Consider the following 13976-nt stretch of genomic DNA (forward strand, 5'->3'; position numbering starts at 1 on the left):
CTTCCTTCAGTGCGCATTTACACTTACTATTATTCTCAAAGGGGAACATTTCCATGATGAATGGTTTGAACATAACTCAAGTCTCCCCACAAGTTAACTTTCTGCTAGATATGCTTGGGAAATTGGAATATTCCACTATCTATTCCCTCTGACCTCTGACCTGTTTTTCTTTGAACTGGAATTATATTTCAAGTTTCACCTCTTCCATGTCTCAACCACTGTTCTGTGCCACAAGGAAAGTTACATATCACATAGTTTGAGAAAGAAGAACGATCATTGAAAGGTGACAAGGTCATTTGGAACTGCCAATATTCAATTGGAAGTGGCTGTCACACCCTGATCTGTTTCACCGGTCTTTGTGCTCGTCTCCACCCGCTCCCGGTGTCGTCCATCTTCCCTATTATCTCCAGTGTATTTATATCAGTGTTCTCTGTTGCCAGTTAGTTTTGTTCGTCAAGCCTACCAGCGTTTTTCCCCTTGCTCCTGTTTGTTTCTAGTTCCTGTTTTCTAGTTTTGACACTTCTGCCTGTCCTGAGACTGCCTGCCGTTCTGTACCCTTTGGACTCTGATCAGGATTAACGACCTCTGCCTGCCCTTGACCTGTTGTTTTGCCTGCCCCCTGTTCTACAAATACACTTTTGTAACTTTGACAATGTCTGCATCTGGGTCTTCCCTAAAAAGTGATAGTGGCAACCTGTCATATTTTTGAGTGGGTTATGCTCATTCTAACATATGATCAGAGTACTGTACCTGAAATGCACATTACCTTGTCATTCTCAATTTCTGCATTGGACGGTAAAAGTCAAAGTTTTACTTTTATGATTGCTGATGAAGCCATAAATCTCAAAACTTTGAGGGAGAGCCTAGAAGGGTATTTCACATTCACTGTGCATCAAAAAGTGTTAAGAACTTCAAGATTTCCACCTGTTCTCATCAGAATTACATTTTAAAAAATCACACTAAAGCATTCCTTATAAGCAAGGAAACGCTGATGATTCCCCAATTACTGTATATGGTATCTCCTCCTGTAAAGTCAAACACATATGTGAAACTGGAGGTAGGCATTCTTCAGGTTAGAGAAGCAGTCTGATCTTCCACAATATATCTATTTTCTCTGTGGAGAAATAGAAAGCTTGCAAAGTTGCAAGCGCGCAACTTAAATCTTCCACTTCATTCAAAAGTTCTCTGAGGATTGACAATGCATGGAGATATAACTAGAAATTATTTGGTTGACCGTTTTATCTTTGGATTAATTGTCGGAGTTGAGGACCTTGTGCATTTCAGGTAAAATAACAACACAATGTTTATATCCCAGGACAAATTAGCTAGCAGCAGCAAGCTAACTAGCTAAATTGCCATACGTGTTTAATGCTTTTTGACTTGTCACCAAATTAATATTATTGGGTCAGAGTTTGTTTGATGTTTCAACCTGCGTGTCCTGATCGCGTCTGATGTGGGGGGACAAAATCAGCACGTGCCTGTGTGGTCTGGTCAGCACGTCATGACAATTCAATCAGTGAACACATATGTTAGGCAAGTTCAAAAATAATTTAATTGCATTAAGTTTAAATCATAAAAAATGAAGTCATATTGTTAAAGTTAAGCTGTTGAACATTCTTATCTGCCCTGTGCAGGGGGTCATTCTGAATTAAAAACAGCAAATACAGGTTATGAATACAAAGTATTTGTATTTCAAGTTGTAGAGTAGACCAACCCAAACAAAAAATAACATCTATTGTTAATGACACATTGATTGAGTGAGCATAATTATTTTGTTAAAAGTTTGGTAAGTGCAAGTTTTCCTAGTGTCTGGCTGACTTTGGAGTGTGAGATATTAACACCTCAATAGCGTGACAAGACAAACAACACAATGGCCTTTGGCGTGAACAGTAACTGTTACACTGACTATTCCTCTTGCGACAGGATGAGAACCGGCAGTCACTTCCAGGACCAGCATCTGGTCCAGTCTGGTCTCAACACACTGCCTTGCTGTGTCTCATGTTCTGGGCGCAGGTCCGACCCAGGTTGGCCCCCTCCAGAAGCAAGTCTGACAGGCGGTCCAGGCCCACACAGGTGGTGAGGGGGGTGATGAGGCCGTAAAGCCCCCCCAGCAAAATACTGACTGGCCAGGCTATGATCAGCAAAATCACCAGCCACACGATGCTCCAGAAACACGACCCACAACTGGCCATCCTAGTCTGGGAGAAAGAGAGAAGGGGGAAAAGTATTTCAATGTTTCAGTCAGTTAAAAAATCAATCATGAATATAGACCATGTGCATTACACAAAGATAGAATTTGCTGAGTTGACAGAAAGAATACATATTGTTAGGCAAACATATGTCTATTGTATTGATCTCTCATCAAAAATAATAAACAGTAGTATTTATACTGCCAAAGCTCTTCCCCTCCCCATGTGATAAGAACGGATTAATATTACTTCAGATCATTAGTCACAAAATCCTACCATCTATACAGTACAAGTCAAAAGTTTGGTTTTTCTTTATTTTGTACTATTTCCTACATTGTATAATAATAGTGAATACATCTCAACTATGAAATAACACATATGGAATCATGTAGTAACCAAAAAAGTGTTAAATATATATTTTATATTTGAGATTCTTCAAAGTAGCCACCATTTTCCTTGATGACAGCTTTGCACACACTTGGCATTCTCTCAACCAGCTTCATGAGGTAGTCACCTGGAAGGCATTTCAATTAACAGGTGTGCCTTGTTAAAAGTTAATTTGTGGAATTTCATTCTTAATACGTTTGAGCCAATCAGTTGTGTTGTGACAAGGTGGGGTGGTATACAGAAGTCCATATTAAGGCAAGAACAGTTCAAATAAACAAAGAGAAATGACAGGCCATCATTACTTTACGACATGAAGGAAAGGTCAATTCTGAAAGTGTAAAGAACTTTGAAAGTTTCTTTAAGTGCAGTTGCAAAAAACATCAAGCTCTATGATGAAACTGTCTCTCATGAGCACCGCCACAGGAAAGGAAGACCCAGAGTTGCCTCTGCTGCAATGATAAGTTCATTAGAGTTACCAGCCTCAGAAATTGCAGCTCAAATAAATGCTTCACAGAGTTCAAGTACATTTCAACATCAACTGTTCATAGGAGACTGCTTGAAATCAGGCCTTCATGGTCGAATTGCTGCAAAGAAACCACTACTAAAGGACACCAATAAGAAGGAAACACGAGCAAGAAACACAAGCAATGGACATCCGTCCTTTGGTCTGATGAGTCCAAATTTGCGATTTTTGGTTCCAACCGCTGTGTCTTTGTGGGACGCAGAGTAGGTGAACGGATGAGCTCTGCATGTGTGGTTCCCACCGTGAAGCATGGAGGAGGTGGTGTGATGGTGCTTTGCTGGTGACACTGTGATTCGATATGAATTATTTCATAGTTTTGATGTCTTCTGTATTATTCTACAATGTAGGTAATAGTAATAATATAGAAAAACCCATGAATGAGTAGGTGTGTCCAAACTTTTGACTGGTACTGTAAATCACCCATACAAATATCAATGGAGGTAAATCATCCAAAGATATTGACTCCATGGTCAGCATTGCCTCCCAGCCATCAGATCAGATGCCTAGTGTAGTGTGCTATTTATGGTGATTCAATCAGAGGATATAAACTCTCTAGCTGCATTTACACAGGCAGCCCAATTCTGATAAAATGTTTTACACTAATTGTTTTTTTGACCAATCAGACCAGCTATGAAAACGATCTGATGTGAAAACACCTTGATGTAATTGGTCAAAATAGCAATTGATAGAAAAAATATCAGAATTGGGCTCTGACACTCCCATCTGTAGTTGAAGAGTGTCAGATTGAGCGCGCCCAGTTGATGATCTGGATGTACTTGTCTGGATTTACTGAAGCATAATAAGATAACCAACCCCTGTCCCTACCCAACCCCTGTCCCTAACCAACCCCCGTCCTTACCCAACCCCTGTCTCTACCCAACCCCTGTCCCTACCCAACCCCTGTCCCTAACCAACCCCCGTCCCTACCCAACCCCTGTCTCTACCCAACCCCTGTCCCTACCCAACCCCCGTCCCTACCCAACCCCCGTCCCTACCCAACCCCTGTCCCTACCCAACCCCCGTCCCTACCCAACCCCCGTCCCTACCCAACCCCTGTCTCTACCCAACCCCTGTCTCTACCCAACCCCTGTCCCTACCCAACCCCTGTCCCTACCCAACCCCCGTCCCTACCCAACCCCCGTCCCTACCCAACCCCTGTCCCTAACCAACCCCTGTCCCTACCCAACCCCCGTCCCTACCCAACCCCCGTCCCTACCCAACCCCTGTTCCTGTCTCTACCCAACCCCCGTCCCTACCCAACCCCTGTTCCTGTCTCTACCCAACCCCTGTCCCTACCCAACCCCTGTCCCTAACCAACCCCCGTCCCTACCCAACCCCCGTCCCTACCCAACCCCCGTCCCTACCCAACCCCCGTCCCTACCCAACCCCTGTCTCTACCCAACCCCTGTCTCTACCCAACCCCTGTCCCAACCCAACCCCTGTCCCTACCCAACCCCCGTCCCTACCCAACCCCTGTCCCTACCCAACCCCTGTCTCTACCCAACCCCTGTCCCTACCCAACCCCCGTCCCTACCCAACCCCTGTCTCTACCCAACCCCTGTCTCTACCCAACCCCTGTCCCTACCCAACCCCTGTCCCTACCCAACCCCTGTCCCTAACCAACCCCTGTCCCTAACCAACCCCCGTCCCTACCCAACCCCCGTCCCTACCCAACCCCCGTCCCTACCCAACCCCTGTCTCTACCCAACCCCTGTCCCTACCCAACCCCTGTCCCTACCCAACCCCTGTCCCTACCCAACCCCTGTTCCTGTCTCCATCCTACCCCTGTCCCTACCCAACCCCCGTCGCTACCCAACCCCCTTCCCTAACCAACCCCCGTCCCTACCAAACCCCCGTCCCTACCCAACCCCTGTCTCTACCCAACCCCTGTCTCTACCCAACCCCTGTCCCTGTCCCTACCCAACCCCTGTCCCTACCCAACCCCTGTTCCTGTCTCTACCCAACCCCTGTCCCTACCCAACCCCTGTCCCTAACCAACCCCCGTCCCTACCCAACCCCCGTCCCTACCCAACCCCCGTCCCTAACCAACCCCCGTCCCTACCCAACCCCTGTCTCTACCCAACCCCTGTCCCTACCCAACCCCTGTCCCTACCCAACCCAACCCCTGTTCCTGTCTCTACCCAACCCCTGTCCACGTCCCTAACCAACCCCTGTCCCTACCCAACCCCTGTCCCTACCCAACCCCAACCCCTGTCCCTACCCAACCCCTGTCTCTACCCAACCCCTGTCTCTGTCCCTACCCAACCCCTGTCCCTACCCAACCCCTGTCTCTGTCCCTACCCAACCCTTGTCCCTACCCAACCCCTGTCCCTACCCAACCCCTGTCTCTGTCCCTACCCAACCCCTGTCCCTGTCCCTACCCAACCCCTGTCCACTCCTACACTACAGAAGAGTTAGTGGACCCGACACCTTGTTCACTCTCCTCATGCATTTTTTAGGAGTGGAGGTGAACAGCAAGAACTAAGCACTCATTTGGGTTCAGTGTATATCAGACTCATTGATCTGTAACTGCAGATGCAAATAGCATAAACTTTATTCAATTCCATGGTCTTACCTAAAATAAATTCTTCCAAGAGCTCAGTAGCTGAAGTACAAACTGTCAGACTGGCAAGTGTAAAAGCCAACAACCAGATATACTAGCATGACCGTTTAACCTCTATGAGGTGGGTTGTTCCACCAATTCGGTGCCTTTTGAGAAGTGAGAACTTGGAGAATGTTTTTTTAAATATTCCATCCAATTTTACCATTCATAAAGAGCACATGCATGTTCAACTTCATAAAGAAACACATTTTCCCATCTCAAGAGGTGACGTAAAGAAAATACTGTAGTAAGTGCCAAATAAAGATACAGAGGGAATCAGTAATACATCTCCTTGGGACAGGGGGAATGGAAGCTTGTTGTGTGTAACAAGGAGTGGCAATGGAACGCAAGCTTCACCCCATAAAATGTATTATTGAAACATTTCTAGCCTGGCTAACAGGGTGGACGTGTTATAACAAGAATAGGACTAGTTCACCTGCTTTTACAATATGATTGACTATTAGATGTTCAAGTAAAACAATATTTTAAAAGGAGTAGTTTCACCACATTAAAAGGAGAGTTATGTTCACATAAAAGGGTTGACCTTAAAATGAGGGACAGTTGTAAATGAATCACTATATCACACGAAATAAATAATAATATTCAGAAATGGCGTTCAAAACAACAAAATAACTAGTGCTTTAGAATATAATCTTTTTGGTATTTGTTTCATTAGTCCATTGTTGACATGGTTTCAAAATGTTTTGCTTGTCACCAATCAAGTTTTAAAGATATATAACTTTCAAAATATAAAAATCATCACCGTATGATACTGTGTTTTGAAGTCATGGAGGTGGCACGGAGGGACATGCCAAAATGCTGAATTTTCACACTTTAGCAAGTCTTTAATCATATAAAAAAAAAATCGGATTTATTGAATTCTCCATGTGGTCTATATTTAAGGGCACTTCAATTAGCCTAACAGGTTTTTAGACTTCAATATCGGTGCAGTATTTATTTACGTGATACAACCGAGGTATTGCACACACTCCCGCCCACTTCCCGGTCTGTTCTGTGTAATATCCTGTTGTGATGGGGCAAACTGTGTGATGAGATCAGCTGCACTCGAGGTTCTCTCGTGCTTCATGGAACGCCCCTTACATGAGACAATACAAGCATTCAGAAATACTCTAATACTTTTCCCCTGGATCCATTAAATATTTGGATTTAAAAGAGAAAAGTACGCAATAAAAAAAATACTTTCACACATTGAAGCAACATAATTTGTTTGACATATGTGGAAAAAAACAACATAAAACAAGAGGGAGAACAACTTCTTACAAAGACCCTTAAAAGATGTGGAGATAAAATGCAGTGACAATACTGCCTTTGCACATGATATACGAAAAGGAAAAAACAGTTATAGTTATACTGCATGTAGTTAGAGCTAGTGACACATCAACAAGTGGCAACGGTTAGGAGGAAGTTAAAGCCATGCAAAGTAGAGAGCTATGTAAACCCATATTGGGGAGAGTACCTGTCGAGTGAGTATAAAAGACATGTTCACCTTCAGATGTAGCAAGTTTGAATAATTTGAGAAAGTGAGAGCCTGTTCCTCCTCTTTGCCCGTGGAATGGATATCCCCCTCAGTCTCAGTTTAGTTCCTGCTTGGAGCTGCCAAAGCCAAGTCAGTCTGTATGAGTGGCCTCCTCCTCCCAGTTAACACTAATTTGCTGCAACAAGGCAGTCTCTACTAGGGTAAACTGCATGCCAGGGAGGACAGATGAACAAACAGATAGTTGGTCATTGTGGAGGGTTTTCTAGAGGGAGGATATTACACAATGTGTACCGGTTGCTCAATAAAAAAGAAACATGGTTGTTGTAGGTTTAACAACAGTTTGTTGAACATGCAGAAGCATTATAGAGAAGAATCTGGGGATTTACAATCCAAGTCTACAGTTTTAAGGGATTATTTGTAATATGCATTACTTCCTGGGTTATGACTTATAACTGACACAAAACATACATACAGTATCTACTTTAAGCTGAGTAGAGTACATCTGCTTTAGCTTTGATATCGCAGAGGCTTTGAAAACAAACAAACATTTTTACAGATTAAAACTAACCACTTCCAGTGGATTGACAATGGATCCCTGTTTAAAGTATACTCCTTTTTAAAAGAGTTGGTTACAATTTCAATTTCATCCTCCAGAAGAGTCAGAAGAAATAGTACAGCAAATAATGTGGCAAAAATACTGATAGAGGAAAGACCCATTTTCTTGGAGGAAATGTATAAGGAAGGTAAAATGCAAATAAGGTAAAATTACAATATGTATACAAAAGTATGTGGACACCTCTTCAATTTAGTGGATTTGGCTATTTCAGCCACACCCGTTGCTGACAGGTGTATACAATTGAGCACACAACCATGCAATCTCCATAGACCCAACATTGGAGGTAGAATGACCTTACTGAAGAGCAGAGTGACTTTCAATATGGCACAGTCATAAGATGCCACCTTTGCAACAAGTCAGTTCATCAATTTTCCCCTGCTAGAGCTGCCTCGGTGAACACTAAGTGCTGTTATTGTATAGTGGAAACGTCTAGGAGCATCAACGGCTCAGCCGCGAAGTGGTAGGCCACAAAAGCTCACATTACAGGAACGCCAAGTGCTGAAGCGTGTAAAAGGTGTCTGTCTTCGGTTGTAACACTCACCACCGAGTTCCAAACGGCCTCTGGAAGCAACGCCAGCACAAGACCTGTTCATCGGGAGTTTCATGAAATGGGTTTCCATGGCAAGATCACCATGTGCAATGCCAAGCATCGGCTGGAGTGGTGTAAAGCTAGCTGCAACTGGACTCTGGAACAGTGGGAAACAAGTTCTCTGGAGTGATGAATCACACTTCACCATCTGGCAGTCCGAAGGACGAATCTGGGTTTGGTAGATGCCAGGAGAACGCTACCTGCCCCAATGCATAGTGCCAACTATGGTGGATTTATTTTATTTTACCTTTATTTAACTAGGCAAGTCAGTTAAGAACACATTCTTATTTTCAATGACGGCCTAGGAACAGTGGGTTAACTGCCTGTTCAGGGGCAGAACGACAGATTTGTACCTTGTCAGCTCGGGGATATGAACTTGTCAGCTCGGGGATCCAACACTACCCTGCCGCCCCATGAGGTGGGGAATAATGGTCAGGTTCAGGCTAGGCCCCTTAGTTCAGTGAAGGGAAATCTTAACACTACAGCATACAATAACATTGTAGATGATTCTGTGCTTCCAAATTTGTGGCGACAGTTTGGAGAAGGCCCTGTCCTGTTTCAGCATGACAATGCCCCCGTGCACAAAGCAAGATCCATACAAAGATGGGTTCTCGAGATCGGTGTGGAAGAGCTTGACTGGCCTACACAGACCCCTGACCTCAACTCTATTGAATACCTTTAGGATGGCTTGGAACACCAACTGCGAGCCATGCCTAATCGTCCAACATCAGTGCCCGACCTCACTAATGCTTGTGGCTGAAAGGAAGCAAGTCTCTGCAGCAATGTTCCAACATATAGTGGAATGCCTTCCCAGAAGATTGGAGGCTGTTGTAGTAGAAAAGGGGGGACCAACTCCATAATGCCCATGATTTTGCAATGAGCTGTTTGACTTTTGGTCATGTAGTTAGTGTATGTCACACAAGCAATTAACAAAATACCTCAGACTGGGGCAAAGGTACAGCTTCCAATATGTCAACGACCCTAAGCACACAACCTAGACAACGCTGGAGTATCTTCAGAATCTCCTTGAGTGGCCCAGCCAGAGCCCAGACTTGAACCTGATCGAACATCTCTAGAGAGACCTGAAAATAGCTGTGCAGCGACGCTCCCCATCCAACCTCACAGAGCTTGAGAGGATCTGCAGGGAAGAATGAGAGAAACTCTCCAAATACAGGTGTGCTATGTTTGTAGTATCATACCCAAGAAGACTTGGCTGTAATCACTGCCAAAGGTGCTTCAACAAAGTACAGAGTAAAGGGTCTGAATACTTATGTAAATGTAATATTTCCGTTTTTGCTTTGCAATTATGGGGCATTGTGTGTAGTTTGAGGGTGAAAAAACATCAATTTTAGAATAAGGCTGTAACGTAACAAAATGTGGAAAAAGTCAAGGGGTATGAATACTTTCCGAAGGCACTGTATATACTGCACAGTACAATTCAAAAGTTGACACACCAATTCACTGAAGATATCAAAACTATGAAATGACACATATGGAATCATGTAGTCACCCCAAAAAGTGTTAAACAAATCAAAATATATTTTACATTTTAGATCATTCAAAGTAGCCACCCTTTGCCTTGATGACAGCTTTGCACACTCTTGACATTTCCTTAACCAGCTTCATGAGGAATGCTTTTCCAACAGTCTTGAAGTAGTTCCCACATATGCTGGGAACTTCTTGAATGCTTTTCCTTCACTCTGCTGTCTAACTCCTCCCAAACCATTTCAATTGGGTTTAATGTTATTTGATAGACTTCAATTCTATCTGCTAATTTCATAGCCCCCCCCCCCCACCCCCCCCCAAAAAAGTTAGATGTCTAAACTCAATAATAGCCATTTCCCTGATTCCAAACCATACTAGTTCTCTAGCTAGGCTGCGTACATGTCTGTTGAATCACCACGACTGTACTGTGGCTTGTCCTTGAGCAGCTGTGGATGCGACCTCTCCTCTCAGACAGTGGGGTTGTAGTGTGGGGGAGGGTAATGGCATAGCCTGGCATATGTAACAGCTAGTTAACCTCTGGTGCATGATAATGCCTAAATTCCCAGTGTGTGTTGTTAGCCTGCAGACTGTGGCCTCTACATGCTACCAGGACCAATGAGGCTACCCATGGGAGTCAGGTCAGTGTAGGCTCCAATCCACCACCACAATCTCAGTGAACTGTGTCACTGCGTACCTTTGTTTCCAAACACTGATATGGACACTTTGTTATAGAGTGGGGTCGTGTAGTAGTTTATCTGAAGTACCGGCTCCTCTCCCAACATGGCTTCATGTGCAGGGCGACTGACATGTAAATGCAGATTAGCAGCAGCTCTTCCAACTGCTATTGGGTAAGCCAATCAGATTGACATATCCCAGTGTGCAACAGCTAGATCATACCGGCGGTCACGAGTCATGAAGGCAGTCAAATTCCACATGGCCATTTAGCCATGGTAATTAGGCTTCTGCAAGCTCTGATGCTGGTCATTAGTAGCCTACCAAACTTGCTAACTGCCTGGTACTCAGCACTCTATTGTCCCTCTAATCACTCGGACATATTTGAAAATCTAATCAAACACTTTATGAGAGCCCATGAGCTCATGTTGCGCAACATTTCTATAGGCTATGTAATTGCGGGTGATGGCCTCTAAAAAAAGAGGAGGATTCCATCAGCTTTCTATCAGCTAGGCCTATTATATTTATTTCTCAACTTTCCTAATATTAAGCACATTGCTAATATTTATAACAGGAGTACAGCCTACCTGGCTGGCATTAAAATAAACCACGGGGAAAAGCGTCCTCATTCTCTATTTAAGTGCATAGATGACAGGTTTTCCGGCTATATACTATCACTTGTGAATGATGCCCAGCATAAGAAACAATGGCTTTTTTTGTGATTTGTTAGAATCATAGGTAGGGATAGGAAGGGAGAGAGAGAGCGAGAGACAGGGATAGGAAGAGAGAGAGAGATCGAGAGAGAGAGAGAGGGAGGCAGGGATAGGAAGGGGGAGAGAGAGAGAGAGGTATCTTTCACACAGGTAGCTTTCACATGGCGGTGAATGAGCTGAGAGACAAAGCAAGAAGAGCATTCTATGCCATTAAAAGGAACATCAAAATCAAAATTCCAATTAGAATCTGTTTCAAACTTTTTCAATCAGTTATAGAACCAATTGCTCTATATGGGGCAGTGAGGTATGGGGTCCGATCTCTAATAATGAATTTACCAAATGGGACAAACATCCAATCGAAATACTGCATGCAGAGTTTTGCAAGACTGTATTGTAGAGCAGAATTGGGCCAATACCCCCTCCTCATTTGAATAGAAAAAAGAACCATCAAATTTTACAACCACCTAAAAACAAGTCACCCCAAAACATTCCATCACACAGGTCTACAATGCCAAGAGATGAAAAACGAGACAAGTCCCTTCAGCCAGCTGGTTCTGAAGCTCAGTTCACCAACCCAAACCAACCCATAGAGCCTCAGGACAGCACTCAGAAAATCTGGCCCAACCAAATCATCACAAAACAAAAATAAAAATATATCACCTATTGGAAAGACACCACAAAAAAATCTAAGTAAACTTCAATGCTATTTGGCTCTAAACAGACAGTACATGGTGGCAGACTATCTGACCACTGTGACTGATAGAAAACTGAGGAAAACATTGACTAGGTACAGACTCAGTGAGCACAGTCTGGCTATTGAGACCGGTCGTCACAGACAAACCTGGCTGCCCAGAGAGGACAGGCTGTACTCACTCTGCTCCAGGGGAGAGGTAGAGACAGAGCTGCATTTCCTATTACACTGTGACAAATTCTCAGACCAAAGAGAATATTTTTTTGCCCAGAATTATAATAAGAAAAAATCCTATATTTATTGGGTGAAAAGCCAAAATGTGCAGTTTTGGCAGCCAAATATGTGTCCTCCTGCCACAACCTGAGGGACAGCCAGTGAAAAGTGCAAAGTAATGTCATTAATATTTCCCATCTTGTTTTGTATTGTCTTTCATACCACGTCATGTGTCTTCTCAGTCATGTAGACACTGGTCTACTACTATTGCTTTAATGTATTGTTATTCTCATTAATATTGTTGTTGTAGTTGTTGTTAATGGTAAACCCATGTCCACTACTACTATTATAATTGCTGTTGGTCCCACAATTTATTTATATATAAATATATATATATATATATATTTTAATTGTATTTTTTCAATATGTATACTTTGACAATGTAAGTAATAATGAACTTGCCATGTCAATAAAGTCAATTGAATTGAATTGCGAGAGAGACAGGGATAGGAAGGGAGAGAGAGACAGGGATAGGAAGGAGGAGGCAAGAGAGAGGTAGGGATAGGAAGGGGGAGAGAGAGACAGGGATAGGAAGGGAGAGAGAGACAGGGATAGGAAGGGAGAGAGAGACAGGGATAGGAAGGGGGAGAGAGAGAGAGATGGGGATAGGAAGGGGGGGAAAGAGAGAGAGACAGGGATAGGAAGGGATAGAGAGAGAGAGGCAGGGATAGGAAGGGGGAGGGAGAGAGAGAGAGAGAGAGACAGGGATAGGAAGGAAGAGAGAGAGAGGCAGGGATAGGAAGGGGGAGGGAGAGAGGTAGAGATAGGAAGGGGGAGAGAGGTAGAGATAGGAAGGGGGAGAGAGAGAGGTAGGGATGGGAAGGGAAGGGAGAGAGAAAGAGAGGTTGGATAGAATGGGAGAGATAGAGAGGTAGTGATAGGGAGAGAGAGAGAGAGAGGTAGGGCTAGGAAGGAGGGAGAGAGGGAGACATGGATAGGAAGGAGGGAGAGAGGGAGACAGGGATAGGAAGGGGGAGAGAGAGAGGCAGGGATAGGAAGGGGGGGAGAGAGAGAGAGAGACATGGATAGGAAGGAGAAGAGAGAGAGGTAGGGATAGGAAGGGGGGGAGAGCGAGAGAGAGGTAGGGCTTGGAAGGGGGAGAGAGAGAGAGAGAGGTAGGGATAGGAAGGGGGAGAGAGAGAGAGGTAGGGATAGGAAGGAGGGAGAGAGAGAGAGGTAGGGATAGGAATGGGGGGAGAGAGAGGTTGGATAGAAAGGGAGAGATAGAGAGGTAGTGATAGGGAGAGAGAGAGACAGAGGGGTAGGGAAAGAGAGAGAGGTGGGAATAGGAAGGGGGAGAGAGAGAGAGAGAGGTAGGGATAGGAAGGGGAGAGAGAGAGGTAGGGATAAGAATGGGGAGAGAGAGAGAGGTAGGGATAGGAATGGGGAGAGAGAGAGAGGCAGGGATAGGAATTGGGAGAGAGAGAGGTAGGGATAGGAAGGGGGAGAGAGAGAGAGAGAGGTAGGGATAGGAAGGGGAGAGAGAGAGGTAGGGATAAGAATGGGGAGAGAGAGAGAGGTAGGGATAGGAATGGGGAGAGAGAGAGAGGTAGGGATAGGAATGGGGAGAGAGAGAGGTTGGATAGAAAGGGAGAGATAGTGATAGGGAGAGAGAGACAGAGGGGTAGGGAAAGAGAGAGAGGTGGGAATAGGAAGGGGGAGACATGGATAGGAAGGAAGGAGAGAGGGAGACAGGGATAGGAAGGGTTGAGAGAGAGGCAAGGATAGAAAGGGGGGA

The 13976-nt window shown here is 44.5% G+C and overlaps 1 long non-coding RNA gene across 1 annotated transcript; it reads right to left on the reverse strand.

The window, feature by feature from the left end:
• Positions 1-1529: 1529 nt before the first annotated feature.
• Positions 1530-7440, reverse strand: LOC110505703. Its single transcript, XR_002470856.2, has 2 exons — positions 7209-7440; positions 1530-2198 (listed from the first exon to the last, which is right to left on the reverse strand). It is a non-coding gene; the product is annotated as an uncharacterized LOC110505703 (long non-coding RNA).
• Positions 7441-13976: the final 6536 nt, after the last annotated feature.

This window comes from Oncorhynchus mykiss, chromosome 25 (assembly GCF_013265735.2).
Source record: "Oncorhynchus mykiss isolate Arlee chromosome 25, USDA_OmykA_1.1, whole genome shotgun sequence".
NCBI lineage: Eukaryota > Metazoa > Chordata > Actinopteri > Salmoniformes > Salmonidae > Oncorhynchus > Oncorhynchus mykiss.